Source organism: Uloborus diversus, chromosome 3, assembly GCF_026930045.1.
Source record: "Uloborus diversus isolate 005 chromosome 3, Udiv.v.3.1, whole genome shotgun sequence".
NCBI classification, from domain to species: Eukaryota; Metazoa; Arthropoda; class Arachnida; order Araneae; family Uloboridae; genus Uloborus; species Uloborus diversus.
The window spans coordinates 169,442,363-169,462,908 of NC_072733.1; the positions used below are offsets into that span (position 1 = coordinate 169,442,363).

Sequence of the window (20,546 nt, forward strand, 5' to 3'; positions counted from 1 at the left end):
TTTTAATTGGAATTAATCAAGCAATAAGTTAATGAATGCTAATCTAGATTGAAAATGATTACTTTTTGCACTTGAGATAAAACTATTTATATCCCGCTTTTTAAAGCAAAAAAGTGATACTGACAAGCTCCTGTTTTGGAGTTGTGAGATCATTTTTCAGTATAATGAAATGGAAAACTACGAAAAGACCAGTAAACACAATGGTGCCAAAATGTTTACTAAATATTCGCCGAAAACTTAAATAAAAAGCAGGTTGATAGAAACTCAAGATTAACATATACGAGCACGCAAAGATATAATGCAGAATTCATGATGCCAAAGCCTAGAAATAAGTTAAGTGCAAAGTTGTATTCCATATGAGAAGAGTTAGTTTACTTTTTTTTTTTGCTTAAAGATACAATTGTGAGTGCTGTAATTAAACAAAATCAAAACATAAATTTTACGTACGGCTAATTGTTACCAACCTAACTAGTGGTGCTTCACGATGCTCATATGTGCGATAATTATATAGACACATCAAATAGTGAATGAACTCATCCAATAGAAGAGGTTTTGCCAAGTGATCTAATTCCACCAATTATTTTCAATTAATCTTAAAGATTTTCATTTCGTTGTAAAATTGCTTCCATTAAAGGAGAAAATCTTTTTTTTAGAGAAAGAAAGGGAAGACACTTTCAAAGGTGTTACACAAGCGATATCCGAAAACATATACCTGATTGATGTGCCCTCATTTTCTACTGAAGCGACACTTTCTAGAAACTACTATCAAGGGGCCTTGATAAGGGTTCACGAATAAAAGCTCGTTCAATATATATTACTATTTCTTACACACTTCAAGTATCTTTTTTTTCTTTTAAATTAAGCCTTTTTTTCTTTATATGTGTTTCGCAATATTTAAAGAAAAATTTTAGTTGCTGGTAAAACTAATCAGTTTTAATTATAAGAAAAGATTCATATGAATGTAAGGAAAACCACTTTAAATAGAAGTTGCGACTTTTAAAGTAAATTTTTGATAACAGCTTAAAAACTTTTATGCTGTACTTGAAATTTCATAGTGGTGCATAAGGATCTTACTTTATATTTATAAATGATAATGCTTAGTTGCATGCAGAAAAACCAAGATGAAAAATTCATGGAAAAGCTGAGTCATTTAATTGTGGCTGCATTAATCTTCGCTTTTTAGCCCAGTAGACAACTATAAGAACAAAATTGGAAAAATAATTATAAGGAAAAAATTTAACGCCAGAAAAAAAACTGTAGGTATGAGCGGTACTTAATTCCTCAAGATGTCAGTCACATTTAGTGCTACAATTGTTTTTCTTCGTATTTATGTATGTTATGCATCATTCCACACAAATTCATATAATCATATCTCACAGTTTCTGCGAAGTTAATGAGTTAAAACATATGAAGATTACTTTGTATGTTTTTGTATTATATTTACTTTTACACTAGTGTGTACAGTTAATGTTCTAATCATTATTTTGCTATGCTAGCTAAGATAAACTTTTCTGAATATAGATTAACTAGTAAAAAAAGCGATTAATTTAACATTATTTTATCCAATTCTCAATTTCATTAAGAGTTGACTTAGAATTAGCGCAATATGTCGTTTCTTGAGCTAATGAGTATACTATACAACAAGTACCTCGCTTCAGTTTGTAAGAAATGTAAAGCAGAATAGATAAAATTTTCTGCTAGTAGCTTGATTTCAAACTATTTAATATCAGCGTGAAAAGCAAACAGTATGATTCATATTGAAAACTGAAACTGCTGGATATACGTAATAATTATTTTAATACATTATTAGGACCTAATAAAGCAATGATATAAACATTTGGAAAAGTAGAAACTGCGTAATAATGATGTTAAAACTCTTATTTATGGGTAATGAAGCGAAAAGAAATTGCACATTTAGAGTTAATCTTCATAAATCTTCTGGTTTGCAGCCAGCATTGGATTTAAAGGATTTAAAGTCATTTCATCAGTTAATTGCTCTATTTATTTGAAAGACTTCTGCCAAACGTTTCAAAATGCGAAAAATATCGTTTTAAAATTTGCGATACAACTATATAACGTACGGCTTAATATAACGTTAAAAAATATATTCAACATAAATATAGAGATTTCAAATGGAACTGCAATATTTTTAGCCAATTTTTCTGTAAATGTAGAAAACATTATGCGTAAAAGAAGGCTTAAATTATTCTAAAAACACAATTAGTAAAAAAAATATTGAAAAAAAAAAAAACACTAGTGTATGGATATGGGTTGATGTAGGTCTGCCTGTCCAATAACTTATGAAGGATTATGAAATCCATACAAGCATTTTCTGCTCGAAACATTTCGACCGGAACACCTCATTCAAATATTTAACTATTTGATCTGAACAGTTTTTTCGTTTGACTTTGACTAGTTCAAGAAAAAATGCCTACGAAGAAATTTGAATCCTGTATTAATTCTGATGTTTAAGGTGAGATTTGCATCTGACAACCTTTATTACATTCTTGACGCAGAACATGTGCAAAAAGAATTTTTTGATTTGGCGATCTTTTGAAGTTTACATTAGCTGCCTGCGAGTGCTATTGAATGCTTTTTATCTAAAAAGTGCAACAAAATTAAAAATTAATTTTAACACCGAAAAATTCCAGATTCCAGGACAATCCCAGAAAATTCCACGCTTTTTAGTTTTCTTGGTTCAAAAGATGCAAATATATATATATATATATATATATATATTGATCAAGCCCCCAACGCCGTTTCTTGTACACTTAACACTGGCCAAAATTAGAAACTAATCGATTGCATCAAAGTGAAGTGAATTTAAAGTGTGACAAAATTGCAAACGATTTTTGTTTTGATATTAATGAATATTGATGCGTAAAATCATTTTTTTAACAATGAATTTTAAAAGTATCTATTTTTTTTCTTTTTGGCAACGATTAAAACGTAAAATCGAAACTTTTGTTAAACTTCATTTTAATTGGGACGAAGCGACTCCACTAAGGAGGAAAAGTTTCATTTAACAAATAAAATAAAAAAGGTATTTTATTTTAATATTATAACATAGTTTATCTAAAATCCATATTTTGTAAATCTTTGAATACAAATCGCTTTTAAGTTGTTTGATTATTTGATTTCACTTCTTTAAATAGAAAATTTTACTTTGATAGAACTTTTTTTTTTTGTTAATTTATTTGTATAATTTGTTGCTTCTATTTTTGCCCAATTACATACTGAACAAATTGTATTTGACCTTAAATAACTACTGTTCATTTCTTTTTTGTTAGGAATAGTTGGTATTTACCGAAATTACTGCGTAACAGTTTGAGAAAATGAATTTGCTATCTTTTTATATTAGTTTACTCGTTTCATTTGATTCACAAGTAAATAATTATTTGTGTTCAATAACTGTTTCAACTCTTACAAAGGTACTGGGTGGTCATAACTCTGTTTATACCAGCATGATGCTTGTTGTAATAGACACATCGTACAACGGCAACAGAGGGATACAACTCAAAGGGGGAAAAAAAGGAGAGATAAAACAGCATTGGAAAAAAATCTAGGTTTTACGCAATGCTAGTTTGAATTGATTTAATCTCAAATACCACATGCAAACCTATTATGATATAATATTTTGTGGTTGGTTTTCAGTCTAAATTAAGAGTGTAAATTGAAATTTCAAAACGTTTTCTTCCAAATTATCAAATTTTAATGAAGTATCACTGGGTTATTTCTCAAATTGTAAACCCTTGTTCCTGATACTATGTCTTGTAAATGAATATTTATTTTCATTATTCAATGATGTATTTAAAACACCCACAAAGAGTATTAATTATGTGCATTTTGTATTTAAAATTTTATTTTTAAAATGTAGATGAAGTATGATTTTTCATCCTTGTCCTCAACATACTTTTGTCAACTTTTGAACAAATGTACTGTTTTATGAACGGGTTATAAAAACTAATACAATGCATTATGATGTCTACTTGAATGTGTTACACCAATATTCTTCATATTATTTATACGCTTTGTTATCCACATCATTACGTATGCATCCCCAAATTTTGTGAAAATACTGCCCAAGTAGAAAAAGGGGTAATAAAGTCTTTTATGTGGCGCAAATTGGATTTTTTAGTGTACAAAGAACGTTCTTCTCTGCAGAAAAGCATCATTTAAATGAAATATCTCATCTTCTAGGGTCTGTGAGCTTTTTTTTTTTTAATCTTAAAAATTCACGTGGGACTTTATTCAATATCATTTCTGTACCCCTAGTTATCTTTTGAGAAATAAAAGGTAAGTAAAATAAATTGGTTCACTGAAAGTGTAATAACATACTTTTATAAGATATGAATGGTTAAACTATGGGAATTAAAATAGTTTTTCACCTATTGTGCTGAAACTATAGTTTTGGCATTTATGTCCTTTATTTTCAAGGTAATTTTTGGCGAAAGCAATTGCCAAACAATTGAGAATGCTTTTAGTGCGCTTTATTTATTTGGTTATGTTATTTTTTTTAATTCTTTTGTCAAAATTCAAATATTAATAAAAATAAGAGCACTCTGAAATCCTTAATAAGATAAAACCTTCCCTGAAAATGAAATTGTGTCATATGAATATGCCACCTAAGCCAAGTTCCTCTCTTTGCTATACCACAGATAATTTACACAAAATAAAAAAGATACAAATGTGAAGGTGATATGTAACATTTATAAGAATATAATAGCTTGAAACACTGGAAAAGGATATTCAACATTTTTTCCCAGTTTATCGTCATTTCTGTCCCTTTCTGAAGTTTCTGTTCTCGTACCCTTCAAAAATATACATTCTAAATTTTTATATAAAAGTACTATGTGTTTATTGTCAAAACGTGGTCTTACTTGAGGCAATATAAAAACATAATAACGCATAAATGTTTGCAGTATAAAAAATTAAGGATTTGTATGAAAAACAGAATATTTCCTTTAAATTATTTTACCAAATTTTAATTACCTTTGTTTAAAGTATTGTTAAAATTTTTATGAAATAATAATATTTTGTAATAATGTATTTTGTTTTCTTTTTCATTATTAATTAATTAAATAAAAGTTTTAAAACATCAGCATTCTGCATAAGTTTTCTAACCAGTATTTAAGTTAGGGGATAATATTGACATTTTCCCATGCAATTTAAATTTAAAACTGCACTAAATTTTAATTTTGAATTTTTTTTGTTGCTGATCATTGATTTGTGTACTTAAATGTCTTTTAATATTTAAATAAACAACTTTCAACTAATAATGAGAAGAATGTTTCATACTCGTCATCGTTAAAGTGTTGAGAAAATCACCCAACTACTCATTCACGCTGCACGATGAAAATTTTACATTCGATATGAAAATATAACTTAAATAAAGTCCACATTGTTAAGAAAATGCTACAAATAGCTATGCTGATGCTACAACAGAACACCTTCATCAGTGCTAAAAGTGCTCAACACAAAACCAGAAAGTAATGAGAGAACACACTTCAACCAAACGGCACCGTTATTTGTACCAAATGGATTGAATTACAAGTTAACCAAAGGGGTTGTTTCCTTCAGTCAAAAGTACCACTTTTAGTCATTACAATTGATAGAATAAGCAAAAAACATGGAGCCAGAAAAAGCTTTTAATTTCCCAACAGTTATTTTTTATTTAATTTTTTTGAATGTCAGATTTTGGAAATAAGGCGTGGTCGTTAGGACGTCACAAGTGATGTACTTTGGTGAGCTACTCCGTTGCTGCGCTAAATGTTTACGCTTTGCTGTCAACCGCGTTGCCAGGTTATGATAATTCGCGCTGTGTGCTAATGGCATCAGTGAATGGCATTTCATCACTTGTGATGTCATGTGCAGATGCGTAAAAAATGAATTTCAATCTACGCACCGATTAAAGTAATTGTTAAAAAATATTACACTTGTCAAAATATTTAAAAAACTAGAAAATCGCCCGTCAAGGTATAACGGGTGAAAATTGCTTCTACATTTGAATGAAGCAATTACCTGTTGGGTGATATTTTGATAACTGAAATTTTAACCCTAACTCCAGTGGATTAATCCCAAACTCTAGTAGATATCGTTCATTGTTTACCGCTGTTTCATTTCTTCATTCTTCTAAAATGACAGTCTTACCAGAAAAATAGTTGGGATACCGGATCCAGTTCAGAGTTCAGAATCGTCAAAATAAAGCATTTCCCTGCATGTTAAACATTACCAAAAAATATTATCAAATTATCATGCCGTGGAGCGAGTTTCATTGTTTATGATGTCAGGAGTGGTACTCATCATTCGCTATTATATATATGAGGACAATCCCATGTTTTTAGGCATGTTCTTTCAGAAAAAAAAATACTTATGAAATTTCGGAAACGACCCCATTGGGAATACAGAGAAAGAGACGAGAACAACAAATCCGCTATTAGAGGCATTTTCTAGACAAATTGTGTTTTAATCTGTTGTTAATTCACTTTAATCATATTTTTACATAAAGTATTTTTGACCATTTTTCATTTTGTTTGTTAAGAAGCAAAACAGACTAGCTTTCCAGAATATAAGAATGATTTTCAGAACACTGTTTTATTAAGGAATTAAGTTCTTCAAGGAAAGGGATATATATGTAGCACCGATAGTAGTCCTGTGTATTTGTTCGGTTACTGTTATGCTTTTACAAAGATAATAATCTGGGAAAACATTTCTCTAGGTCTAATTTATTTGTTTCTGAAAGATTATTGTTGTATTGAATCACTGAAACTTTTTCTGCATTCTTTCTCATGTCACCCAGTTGGGGCAGGACAATACTGGTTTGCTTGAAATTGCGTCAGTTTAATCAATATGCATTATGCTCAAATTAAGGCTGTTTTTAAAGAAACGACAAACGCAAAAGTAAAAAGTTCCGGGGGTACAAAAAAAAAAGGAAGATTTTGCTTACACATTCTTTTTCGGCTTTTTAACCAGAATGGAATCTTTTCAAAAATTTTAAAAGTGTTTTTTTTTTCTTCTGAAAGAGCATGCTTAAAAACATAGGATCTGACCAGTTTTCAAATAATTTGACAAAGTTTAATATTTTTTAACAATTACTTTAATCGGTGCGCAGATTCAATACCATTTTTACGCTTCTGCACATGACATCCCCAGTGATGAAATGCCATCCACTGATGCCATTAGCGTAGAGCGCAATTATCATAATCTGGAAACGCGGTAGACAGCAAGCGTAAGTATTCAGTACGCCAGTGGAGTAGCGCGCCAAAGTTTATCACTTGTGACGTCATAAAAACCATGCTTTATTTGAAAAATGTTATGTTTTTATATATCAATAAAAAAAATAAACGTTTTGAAAATAAAAGTTTTTCCTCGCTCCGTGTTTTTTTTTTTTTGCTAATTCTATCAACTTCAGTGACTAAAAGTAGTACTTTTGACTGATGAAAACAACCCCATTCTAGCAACAATGAAGATAAAAAACTGAATGATTAATTCTTGCGAAAAGTTAAGTTAGCTCTTCAAACTCGTAATATTTTTGCAACGGCTTTAAAAATCAATCGAGTTAATTATAGAAAGTTGTAGTTCATAATCTCTTTTTGGGGTTGTCTCAATATTATAAAACCCATTTGTTTCGAAAAGATAACACTAAGACAATCTTTCATCATTTAACGCTCTTCAGAAAATATTTTAAATAGCATAATTCAAACGGTGTATTGCACTCCCGTAAGAAAAGTAAACAAAAAAGAACTAAAGTAGAATAAAGTAAAAGTCATGAGAAAACGCACTAGTTACTAATTTAAAATATGAATTTAATACTCTTTTTTGTCACAAAACTTGCAACAAGTTAGCTTACACATCTGCTGGTGGAAATGTTTATCTTTAAGAATATGAGTGGTAATTTAATGCAAAAACACACACAAGTTAAACACAGTAAAAATTAAGTTCAAAAAAAAAAAAAAAAAAAATCCATGTTCAAATCTGCATTCTACGATACTAATCACCCTCTCCCCCCTCACGGTCTCTTCAGGATTATTCCCAACTTCTATTCACAAAGTAATTGAAGGGCTCGGGGCAGAAATGTGACAAGTCACAATAAAGAGTGACTTTTCGATCAAAATATTTGTTTCTCATAACGAAAATTGAAATAAACATGACAATGGATTATGTTATTTGGAGAAAAACATATCTGGTTTTAGTAATGAAGAATATATAGTGTATAATGCCCTTGAAAATTTCTATAAATATTTTTTATCAGTTCGAAATTGGCCTACTGAAAATTCACTTCATGTGACATATCACATTCCTGCCCCGAGCCCTACAATTATATTATATTTCGGTGAATAAGTATAAATAATAAAATTCTCAATTCGTATGCACATTACAGATGTTATTTTGCTACTTACTGCATTTAAAGCACAGTTGCCGTAATTGAATGCAGTATGTTGTATTCAGATAAAACAATTATTTAAAAAAATTAGTTAATTTTATTTCTGTCTTAACTGCTTTTTGCTTAAGTTCCCCCCCCCCCCCACACACACATCACTGAATGTTTTCCTTTCTTCTACATTCTCACATTTTATATCTTTTTCATGTGCATACAAATTGAAATATTTCGTTCCTCAAAAAATAAGCAGTAAATACAAAAATATAAATAAAAATAAAACCATGTTACATAATTGAGTGAATTTCGTACAGCTAGCCTAATGCATTGAAACACATTATAAAGCAATGACACATGGAGAAATAATAATTTATTGCGTTACACTGGAGATAAAAAGCAAATTAAATCTCTGCTCAAGATTTTGCGATTCTAAGATTGAAAAAAAAAAAAAAAAGATTTGATGTCTTTTTTGCAACAGCGAAGAGTTTTTCTTTCTGTTTTATAAACGTTCTGTTTCATTTTGAGAACATTTTTTGAACCAATAGAAGAGATAAAAAAAAGAAATGGAATTGTAGTCATGCGACAATGAATGCCATAATATGGATCTAAGGATAATAAGCATCGTTTAACTATCGAACAAGCTTCTTGTTTTAGTCTTAATAAACAACGGACTAAATGCATACGAAACATTTCCTACAAATCATTTGTGGCAAAGTTTATTGACATTTCTGTCAACATCACCAATAGCCTTTTTTTCATTCTTACTTAACATTTGCTTTATTGTAAATAAAACTTTCTTTTGATAAATACCTATGTGCATCTAAGCGTAAATAATAGCTAACTGCCGGCTGAAGAAACCGAAACCGTTTCGCATGAACAAGCCTTTTGAAAATAAAACATTGATTTACTCATTGTCTAGGTTATGCGCACGCTAGGTAAATACACGTGTCTCTAAAAATAAAACAAACATTTACAATTGAATTTTATTTTAATTACTTAAAATAAAATTCAAGGGTTCTCAATCTGGGGAGTGCACACTATGGAGGCTTTTAAGGTAGGGGGGAGGGCGTCAATGTAGCACAAAGTAAAATGAACGGCATTTCGTGATCAAAAATAAGTGTTTTCGACATTACTGCCTTTTTATGAGCTTTTCAATGAAGTTTTCATCGACACCAAAACCAACTTCTGTGGGTGAGTAAATGTTTCAGCATCAGCATACATCAAGTCAAAATGTTGATGATTGAAAGGAACCTGAGATGCGTGATTCGTCGAAGTTACAGTCTAATATTAAAAAACTGGTCGAGGACAAACAGCGGCAGCCCTCCATTGATGTTGTGAAAGAGACTGGCATTACATGCCTATCTCACCTAAATCCTGGGTTACTTCAAATATATCTGCATTTAGTTTTTTGAGCCTTAACTTTATATGCTCCGGTGAAATTATGTTAAAAATAAAGTTATATGTAGAAAATTAAACTTTGTGTACCAACGTATCACTTTCATTTAATTATTAGATTCAGCTATTCTAAGCAGCTTGTTTAAAATTCCGATTTTCTGATTACACTACTTGCATTGATCGTATATTGTAGTTGGGGGGAGGGACGCGTCCTTACATCAGTGTTCGAAGGGGGAAGAAGAGCATGAAAGATTGCGAACTCCTGAGTTACAGTATACGGATTTAATTTTTTGATGTTTAGCTCTCGAAAACTCATATCAGTAATCCAATGCAAATGGAACACAAAAAAAAGTTGATTGCATTAATAGAATTACAGCAGACATCTCGTTTATCCTTCCTTCGTTTAACCGGATCTCCTGTTCATCTAAATCAAATTATAGAGTATAACAACCATTTATAATCATTTAAACAATTATTCTAAGTAACTATAGAAAGAACGGGACTAAGAATGCGCCCAATATTCACTAATTATGTTGATTAACTGTAGGGGAGAGTGTTGTACCTAAGGACACTTCAAATCTGATTTAAATAATTGGCGTTAAAAATTTAAAGTCTAAAAATCACATTAAAATACCCCAATATACTTCTCTGTAATATATTTTTTAAAATTCAGACAGTTTGAAAATAAAGTATTGCATATTTGATTTAAAATAAGAGTTCCAAACTTTCCCAAGGTAAAACATCCTACTGTACCTTGGGACACATACTGTTGTACCATGGAAACCCGTCATGGTTCAGGAAGCATCCATATACTTAGAATTATTTTGAATCAAAAAAAAAAAAAATATTTCATGGTAATGAATTAAATTATGAATAATAAATCATAAACAATGAATTAATGAATTACTATCTAACATTAAATATATGTTAGAAAGATTACATCAGATGGAACATTTTTCCATGTTCCTAAATAAATCGTAATTATTAAGAACCATGCATATGTTGCACCTTATGACGCGTAATAAGGTACAATATGTTCGGCTGTCCCGAGGTACAATCACCACGTGGTTTGAAAAAAACCAAAATGGTGGTCAATCTAGATGCACTATCATTATTTTCTCACAACCAAAATATTTAAAGTACTTCTCTTTATAACAAAATAAAATTCAGTTGATTAGTTTTACAAATACAAAGACAGAAAATGAAATAAAAATGAAGAAACAATTTACTTTGGAATCATGAAATTTTCTGCTTCTCACAAAATCATCAATTTAACCCTTTTGAGACTGATTGTTATTGTGGCCCCATTTAGTGGTGAAGGTGGCTGCTAAAAATAAATTCTTAAATATTAACAGTGTCCCAAGGTACACAAGGTACAAGTGTCTTAAAATACAACACTCTCCTCTACATCTCCTGCATAGGTCGTGCAATAAACAATCTATTCATTTAATATACTTGGCGGATTTGGAGTGGCAGTCCGACCAGAATGCAGCTAAATTTAAAATGATAAAGTATTTTCGAGTAACAATTCTATGTAATTTTGTTGCAACTGTAATAAAAGATAAGTATGCCTATTTACGAATGAGTTTTACTTATAATTCACACTACCCGGATTATCCGGATTTTCGTTTAACCAGATTGCCTTTGGTCCCAATTAGTCCGAATAAACGAAGTTGTATTGTACTTCATAATGCTAACACCTGCTAGGTTTCCATGCTATTGCTAAACCAATATTGGACATCAAACTATAACCTTTAGTTGTTTTCAATCTCCATTATTAAAATTAATTAATACAAAGCCGAATAAGTTAATTTTATCTAGTGTTTTAAGTGACTATAAAAGAATTATCATGTTAGATTTGTATTACCGGGAGAGAAAGGTGAGCAAACCATTCTATCTCCCAACAAAGAAAGACGTATTTCTAAAACATAATTTATGGCCATAAACATCTTTCTAAATATTTGTTTTACACCTTTTGAATGATTACACATTTTAATTCCTATCAATTGATAATCGTTATTCATTCTAATTTAGCTAAATCTAATATGCCTGTAACTACAATATGTCGCTAGTAGGTAAAAAACCTACTTTATTTTCTCTTTACAATGGAAGTATTTCCCAAAAAGCTTCTACTCCATATGCTTAATATTCAACATACTGTTTTTTTTTTTTTTTTTTGCAAACCAGATTTTATGCCTGTTTAAAACTGTAAACAGGGGTAATGTAGCAGGGGTTCCATCTCCCCAAGAACAAGAGCCCCCCCCAAAAAAAAAATAAAAGAGAAAAATGTACCTGAAAACATCCCCGTAAAATTTTTAATGGTGCAATGTGAGCCATGATCCCCCCGCCCCTAGCTGGGCTACCCTGCATCTTGCGAAAGTAAAGAAAAACATTTAAGTAAATGTTTCGTTTTTGGTGCATTTCCTTTGAAAAATAGAAAAGTAAGAAGAAAAATACGATCGAAAATATCCCTAACGGTGTCGGTTTCATATTCATTATTAATGTTAAGTAATCATAGGGTCAAGGATCAGTAATTAAATACAATCATTTCGCAAAATATTACATCACAACATAAACTTTGCAATGAAAAAATAATTGAGGTTTAGCACTAATGAAATATTTAAAAGTAAACCAGTAAAATATTTATCATTCAAGTTCAAGTTATTAAAAACAATATTAAGTATTCTTCAAATTTTATCTCTTTTAATTCCCAGAAAACACCATTTTTAAAAGTGTTTTTATTTTCTCTTCCATGGGATCTCAATTTTCCAAGGGAGGGGGAAGGGGGATAGTTTTCTCAATACAAAAATTTAATTCAATGTATTTTCTTTAATACTTTTATATAATAGGCATTTATTATAATAGGCATTGAAATGTTTATTTCCAAAGTATCTTCCCTATCTGTGGTCGAATGGGCGAAACTCCTCCTCTTGCAGAGTACGAATTGGTTGATTAGTTCAACAAAACTAAATATTGCTCACAATAATTGTATCATCTGAATCCAGACTTAAAGCACTCTAAAAAATAAATAAATAAAACAGTTTCTTGCTCATTCATATTCATCCAACACCTGAAATTTACCTTTTTGGTTGAATTAGGAAGATCATTCAAGAAACCAATGGCTCAGCTCATCTTATCTCATTCAAAGCAATTCCTTTTTAATGCTGTAAATTAATAAAGTTCTCAATTATATAGGGCACTTAAAACATTACTCAATTTCATTAGCTTTTAGTAGTGATTCGGTTAGGTAGTTTAATAAGAAATTTAACTATGCTCATTTGGATCCAGTAATAGAAGTTAACTAATGCACCTGGTTAACTATGAAAGTGAAAGCTTACTGAACTTTTTGAGCGAATAACTGAAATTAATATTGAACTCTGATTTAATCCTGAATTATAAAATCTGTTTAATAAGAAATTCATTTTTATATTGATTATCCTGATAGAGTAAGTAATATTAATTTTTTTAAGTACAGAAAAACCTGAAAAGTTGACCACCTTTGATCGGTACAGAAGTAGTCCTGTATCATAAATCAATCTCTACAAGTTGATCACCTGTCTAAGTTGATCACTAAAGTACTCCACCGCAAGTGCTCAACTTACACGGGTCGTGCTATATAACGAGATATCATTAGGCAGTGAGAAACAAAGGAATGTAAACGGACTTCTTAAAGTTTTGAGTAAAACGCATGTTAACTAGTAAGTTCAAATCGCAGATGGGCTTTATTGAAAGGTTTATCTAAATCGTACTGTATGGCAACATCTGCCAGTGCTACTAGTTCTATCTCTTGCCCCAAAATAAAGGAAACTCTCCTACCATCTGTATTGTGAGGCTCTGAGAAGTTGAGCTCCAACTTAGACAATAATTACCTCTGTTTCGGTAAATACTGAAGGGTAATTGGCGCTAAGTTGAGTTGAGAAACTTTTTTTAGTAGTTTTTCAAAGATATTCCAACCAAAATCCTAGCCAATCACACGTCTATTTATCACTAAACTCCCCTAAAACAGGTAAACATAGTCAAGGTCACAGCTCAACTAACCAGAGCTGCACTATACCAGTTATCCACAATTTTTATTCTTAGCAGTTACACTCATTTGCTCCTAGGTTCTTCAATAAAGTGCTGATTGAGAGTATTCTTTTTAATATCACTATGGAACAAATGTATAAAATATACACACGTATGGGAGCAACGTATAGTTTAAAAGGATCTGGATCATTATAATCAGATTTTACCGGTGTCGGGTTCTTACACTCCGGAAAAAACTGTCTTGGACGGAATATCCTTTTGTTCATTTCGTCTCTACCATTTGTTCGAGTTAAGAAGTTCAAATTTTTAATTTTTGCACTGATGCGCCTTTACTTGCAGGTGATTCAATTGAGAACTTTATTCAATAATGTTTTACTACCTTATGTTATAAGTAAAAGTCATTTCATCAACCTATCAACTGCCTTAAGTAATGATCCCACTTTTCAACAAAGCAAACTGGCTAGTTGCAAACAATGGAACGTTTCCTCTGCGCAATGCTCATCCTTCCCCACGATTCAAGAAGAAAAAATATTCCAAGATCAATTTCCTATTCCTTCAACAAAATAACTCAGTCTTTGTACACAAATACTATCAAGATAATACTATTTTCCCAGAGGTTTAGGTAAATCAAGTGCAACTAATTACTTGCTATGAGGAACTAACTGACAGTCCTCGAATTTGAGGTCAAGAGACTGGAGGCGCATTCGGACCAATGAATGTGACTCTCAAAGAATACAATCGGTTGAACTCATTCTTTTCTCACTACTTTGAAAGTGAGAGTGAACAAAGATCTCGAGTTGCTCACAAGGATAACTTCCGACCGACTTATATTAGGATACTCAGCGGTTGACACCTGCTCAGTTTCGTTGTCAAAACTGAAGAAGTGCTTTATTGGCGTATTGCTGGCGAAGATAATTGCGTCAAAGGTGAGTGACAGATGGATTTCATGGATGAAGATATGATTTTGAGTGCTAATTTAAGCATCTAAATATGTCTTTTATTTATTTTATTTTTTGTCATTTGTATGAAACGGGTTCTCACTGTGAATGTAGTTGCATTATTTTTAATGTTAATCGTATTTTTAGTAAAATGTGACTTTCGTTAAAAACTCATTTTAGAAAATTTATTAATACTTTTGAGATTTTAAAATTAATTAAAAGATTTACCTGTAGAATTATTTCGTGTTACAATCAAATATTTTCAACATCGGTAAATACTAGAGTATATCACATTTATAAGGCACATAAGTTTTTTTATACTCAAATCTTTATTTAGTAGGATCAGGAATCGGAAATTTATATTAAAATGTCTATAGGTTTCAAAAGCAGTAGAGCTTTGATTTTATTTATTTTGTGAAATAAAAGAAAAAAAAACTTATTGGGTAATCTTAGTTTTGATGTAGATCTTTTTCACGTTTAAAAACATTTTTAAGTTTACAATTTTCGTTTTGCTATAAGGTTTCAACTATAGTTTAAAATTTTCCATTATTGAAAAGCGAAAGCATATTTGTATCATCACATTATATTCAGAAATTAAACACGTGTTTAAGGTTCAAAAATTTCTCAAATTTCTCATAGTATAACCACTCAAGAGTTATAAATAGTAAAATCTAACTAAAAATGGATTCTTTCAAAACATAGATTATCAAAAAAAAAAAAAAAAGAAAGAAATAATAATAATGAAAGAAAGATCAAAAGAAGGAATAGAAATGAAATAATCTAACTGTATGTAAACTATTTCCAAAAGAAATTCAGCAATGATTGGAGTGGATGTTTTGACTAGTGATAAAAAACAATTATTTAAAAAGGAAAACCATTTCCGTTGAAAGAAAAAAGGTATTTTTACTAAGCACTACTTATAAACAACGAAAAACACGGGCACGTGCTTTTCAACTCCAAATGTTGTTGACGATTACAGTAGCGTGAGGGCTTCCAAACTTAAGGACTGCTTTAGGATCTACGTAGGGCCTGAGTATTGAATAGGGCAAACTAGGTCATAGGGCAAACTAGGGCAAACTAGGCCCCCTAAAAACCGGGGGCCTAGGACCCCCGGTTTTTAGGGGCCCCAAATGGCATTTTTTTTTTTGGCAATGGCTAAAATTTTAAGGTTTGACTCCCCCCCCCCTTCCCACAAAGAAAAAAAGTGCTTGGTCTAGGGTCTCTGGATGTCTTTATCGGGCCCTGGCTCTTTATAGTATAAGTTCGTAAATTCATCAAAAACTAATGTTGTTTCGAATGGGGCTAAGTACTGGCTCTTGACCACTTACAAATCGTGCGCGTTCCCTATTGTCTGGCAGTCTTTCCTTCATGTGGTGCTACTGTGGCAGATGCTATAACCACTTGTAAATTTGACAACCGGTTTCCCACCAGATGGGGGCACCTGGATTCTTGCGACATAAATTGAACTGAGAATTTAATTTAGCCAAGAGCATCCAAGCCACTCAAAAGATCTTTAACACGCCACATACTTGTACGACATGGACGATGACCGTTTTCTGCATCTTGAAATCGGGACTTCTAGCTCATGAATTCGCGAGTAAGAAGCCAACACCTTATTACTGCATCTACCCGCCGGTCACAATTACTATTATAGTTACCGAACCGATAACCCCATAATTATTAACAGTTTAATATTTTTATAAACTAGTAGATTATTAGTTATTATTGAAAGATCCCATTGATATTTTTAAAAAATTTCGGATTTATCTCTCGATTTTTTTTTCTTTTTCAGAATTTGATGTAAGTATTCCGACAGATATTCCTTTCTAAAATCAAATGATAATGAAAAAACTTCTTATATTTAAAAACAACATTTGTTTAAATGTGGGCTTTTTTCTTGAAGAAAATTCAAGAGAAAATACACTCAGAAAAAAGGATATATATGTTGTTAGTTCAAAAAAGAAAAATTATCCAAGCGTAATGTCAACAAATGAGAATATGTTGTTTTTTTTTTTTTTGTGCTTTTGGATTTTCAAAAGGTTTTCCGGTAGAAAAGGATAATTGTCTCATCTAAGAGTTACTTGGAACTTTAAAGCACCTTACTATAAAAAAAGTCACATAGAATTGTAAAATGAACTTTGTTCTTCACTAGTTTAATATTACACATAGGTCCCTCTGTCTCAACTAGTTTGTTACTCTATCCCCAAAAAGCCCAACAAAATTTACATATGTCACTTTTGCAGCTGACCATTTCTTATTAAATTTGATGTTTTCCAATAGTTGCATTAGTATTTTAATTGTTGTTTTCGTGTCCATGGATATTAAATTTTCCCAAAGGTCTTGGATCGTATTTTAATTATTATGTTAATATATTGTGAAAACAAATGTCGAAATTAATTCATAATAATTTAAATAAAAGAAAAATTTCAAATAAATAAAATTCAAAGCGATAACGTTTTTCTTCTTTCTTCTAAAAAAATTGCACTAATTTACATAGTTGATTTTGGAGGTATAACTACGTTTTATAACTAATTCAGCGGTACACTGTTAAGGGAACATTAAATATTTTATTGTTGAATATTTTCGTTTGGAATAGAACATTAACATTTCGACTTTGTAATATGAAATATTTTGGAAAAGGTAATATGAAATTTGATTTTTTCACACGTTTCTCAAGTTAAAGTATGAGGCACATTAAATTATGTCAATTGAATAACTTTTTGGAAATTTTGTTGGTATGCTTCCAACTAATTAAGTAAGAGTTTGGTACTTGATACTGATTACTAAATGAAGTAACAACAGACGAAAAGAGTTTATCTTAATAATACAGTGGCAGCCGCTTATATGAATCACGTCTGTTCTCAACATTTGATTCTATACCGCGGCTAATTCAATAAAGCTGAATTTTGTTCTAATTTTGGCAATTTGATTCATTAAATTGGTTGATTAAATTAACCACCGATTCAATTAACTGGCGTACACTGTATACATGAATCTGCATACAAATTGTGAAAAAACAAAACTTTGTCAGCATTGATGAAAATTATGTCATTTTTATGAGTCATTATCTTCTTCCTGATTGATGAACTGACATTCGTAGTATCGGAAAATTCGTGGTAAAAACATTTTTCATCAGTGATGATTTGATACAATCGAAAAACTGATGCATGTAGTTTTTTAATCGAGTAAATCGAAGTATGAGAACAGCAATTTGTTTGGAAAGTATCGCCTTCATGGATTTACCAAAGTTAAGATTGAACCTGCAATGTAAAAGTTTTCTTGTGGCAATTTCAGATTAGTTTGATTTTATGTAATGTCATTAACATAAAAAAAAACCACTGATTTAACGTTGAGACGTTTTTACAATAATAGAAATTTATTTTTCGAAGTTACCAATTGTTATTTCAGTCTGAACTGAAAACAATTCCGAGACATAATTCAACTAAAGAACACTTTTTACTGCTTTGTTTTTGACATTGCCCTGAATCAAAAAAAGACCGGTTGTATTTATTTTCACTTTTACTTCCTTATTTTATATATTATCTTCTGTGAGGAGTAAGAATTCCTCTTTCGGCGTATCAAACAGGAAAGTATCTTCGTCCTAGATCTTGATCAGTAAAAACAGCTGAAATGGAAAGTAACAATAACGAAAAAAAATTTATCGCCCCCAGCATTTCTGGTTTGTAGAAGAATCACTCCATTTCGTAACCGAATCTGCTTTAATTCTTATAATTAAAAAGTTTCCTTTCTTCTTAAGAAACAAAGTCTTTTACGTAATACAGTGAAACCTGTGTAAGTTGACCACTTGCGGTGCACTACTTTTGTGGTCAATTTAAGCAGGTGGTCAACTTAGAGAGGTTGAATTATATGGTAAGATCTAATTCTGTGCCTGAAAATAGCGACCAAATTAGACAGGTGTCAACTTACAAGGGTAGTCAACTTTACAGGTTTTACTATATAATGAATTTAACAAAGAAAAGAGAGAACACCTAAAGACACGTTTTTTCTTATTTATGTTTTTGACGGATAGTAAAACTTTAGAACAAATATTTCCTTCGAAAATTTAAATGATAAGGTACATAAAGAGTTCCTTTTGCTTTGACGAAAGGTATTAGTCGCAGTAAGAAGTAAAGTTGTCGGAAATGATTCCCAGTTGAAAGAAATTACAATGTTCATATAAAGAAGACACGTTTGCCTCGAAACGAAAGCTTAAACTTCCACTGAAATAAAGAAAATGATGTGTACACTCTGTTATAAGTTTTAAATTTCCTTGTTCTGCTTTAAAGATATCATCTTGATTATTTTTATAGTTTTTTTTCACTGCTATGAATTTTATAGTACCTTAAAAAACATTTTTAATGATGTACCTCTATCTATTAATTGACCAATTAAACAAACATTCGGTGTTTTGCTACAATAATTGAACATGTTTTTTTGTCTAAGCCTCACTTTTAAAAGAAAATGCAATGAAGGGTTCGATTATTGCACAGTTAAAAGCAAGTTTAGCGAAATAACATAGAATTATTTTTGCCAGGGGCATAGCGAGGGGAGGGGGAATGCAATCCCTCTTGCCTCTTTAATTATGAGCCTTTCTACCTATCCCATTACACGTACTCTGCACCATTTAAGGGGTATAATGAACCCCCCCCCCCCCTAGAAGGTAAATTCTGGTTACACTTGGAATTTTTGCTGAACTGAAATTTTCTGGGGATGATATTGTTTAGTTGTATCAAAGGTAAACAAAGTTCAAAGATTATACCCAAGTCCACTGCTTTAATTGCTCTAGCATGACATGTATGCTTATTCCAGATTGAGTTTTTAGAGTTCTAATTTGGAAATGAACACTATTTTTATAACAACAGTTATTCAGTTCACTGTAAAATTCTTAATGACAGCTAAAGTAACGCAGTTTTCAAGCGGATTCTTACCTCAAACTCAGAGCACGAAGATTCCGCATGTGAGCGAAGTCGCTGCTTTCACACATGTGCCCTCCCCCCTTCGAAAAAAAGAGTTACTCAGTTTGGCCACTGAAAGAATAACTAGAAAAGTTCAGTTTTCTCGCGCGCTAAAAAGGGATCAATTAATTGTTTCAAATTAGAAGCGGAAAAAATTCGTTATCTCTTTTGCTGTAGTTTATAACAAAATAGTTCAGGTTCAAAAATAATATTTTACAAATCGTGTATTAGCTCTTCCCAAAACATATCTTAATTAGTATTTCCTTTTTAAAAGAAACAGAAAACAAACTAAATAAAGAAAAGAAATCTGGACGGACTTGACCTCCAAATTTCAGCAACGACTTCTTCTGAATGGTGGAATTCTTCGGTGCGTGTGGATACAGAATCAGTTGGACTCCGTCAGCCTTACTTGATGTCAATGATTTTTACCAACCGAGCTTAAAATAAGACTGCTAGTTGATGTTGGCAATGTGAATATTGCGGTGGCAGTAGTTCTTGTGGAGATATGCTACATCTTTAGGCAACCGATGTACAACAAAATATATCTCAGTATAATCTAAGTATTTGCTTGAAAACACGCTAAACTGAGCAAGAATAACCTTCATTAACCTATCGTCCAATCGGTATCAACTTCGGAATATCTTTTAAGAGCTGTTAATTACATGGAATGTACTACCACCGCCTATTGATAAGATGAAAACTTTTTTAAATGCCAAACTCGTTAAGAATCTACTAAACATACATTTTGAATCATTGTGAGTTTAAAGTTATTTTTTCCTGTAACATTCCGAATTGTGTGTATTTTCTGAAATATGATGTAGGGATATCCATAAACGTCACACTTTTCTTCCACAA

At 31.2% G+C, this 20,546-nt stretch overlaps 1 protein-coding gene across 2 annotated transcripts in view; it reads left to right on the forward strand.

Annotated features, from left to right (window-relative positions):
• The window catches only part of LOC129218475 (flavin-containing monooxygenase 5-like), a 65,592-nt gene that overhangs the window by 13,256 nt on the left and 31,790 nt on the right, over nucleotides 1-20,546 (forward strand). The window contains exon 1 of one of the 2 annotated variants that reach the window (XM_054852757.1): nucleotides 14,601-14,724. The exons of the other annotated variant lie outside the window; for it this stretch is intronic. The gene's annotated coding sequence lies outside the window, so the exon portion shown is untranslated. Of the gene's footprint in view, nucleotides 1-14,600; nucleotides 14,725-20,546 lie in introns of those variants that run through there. 2 annotated transcript variants of the gene reach the window in all.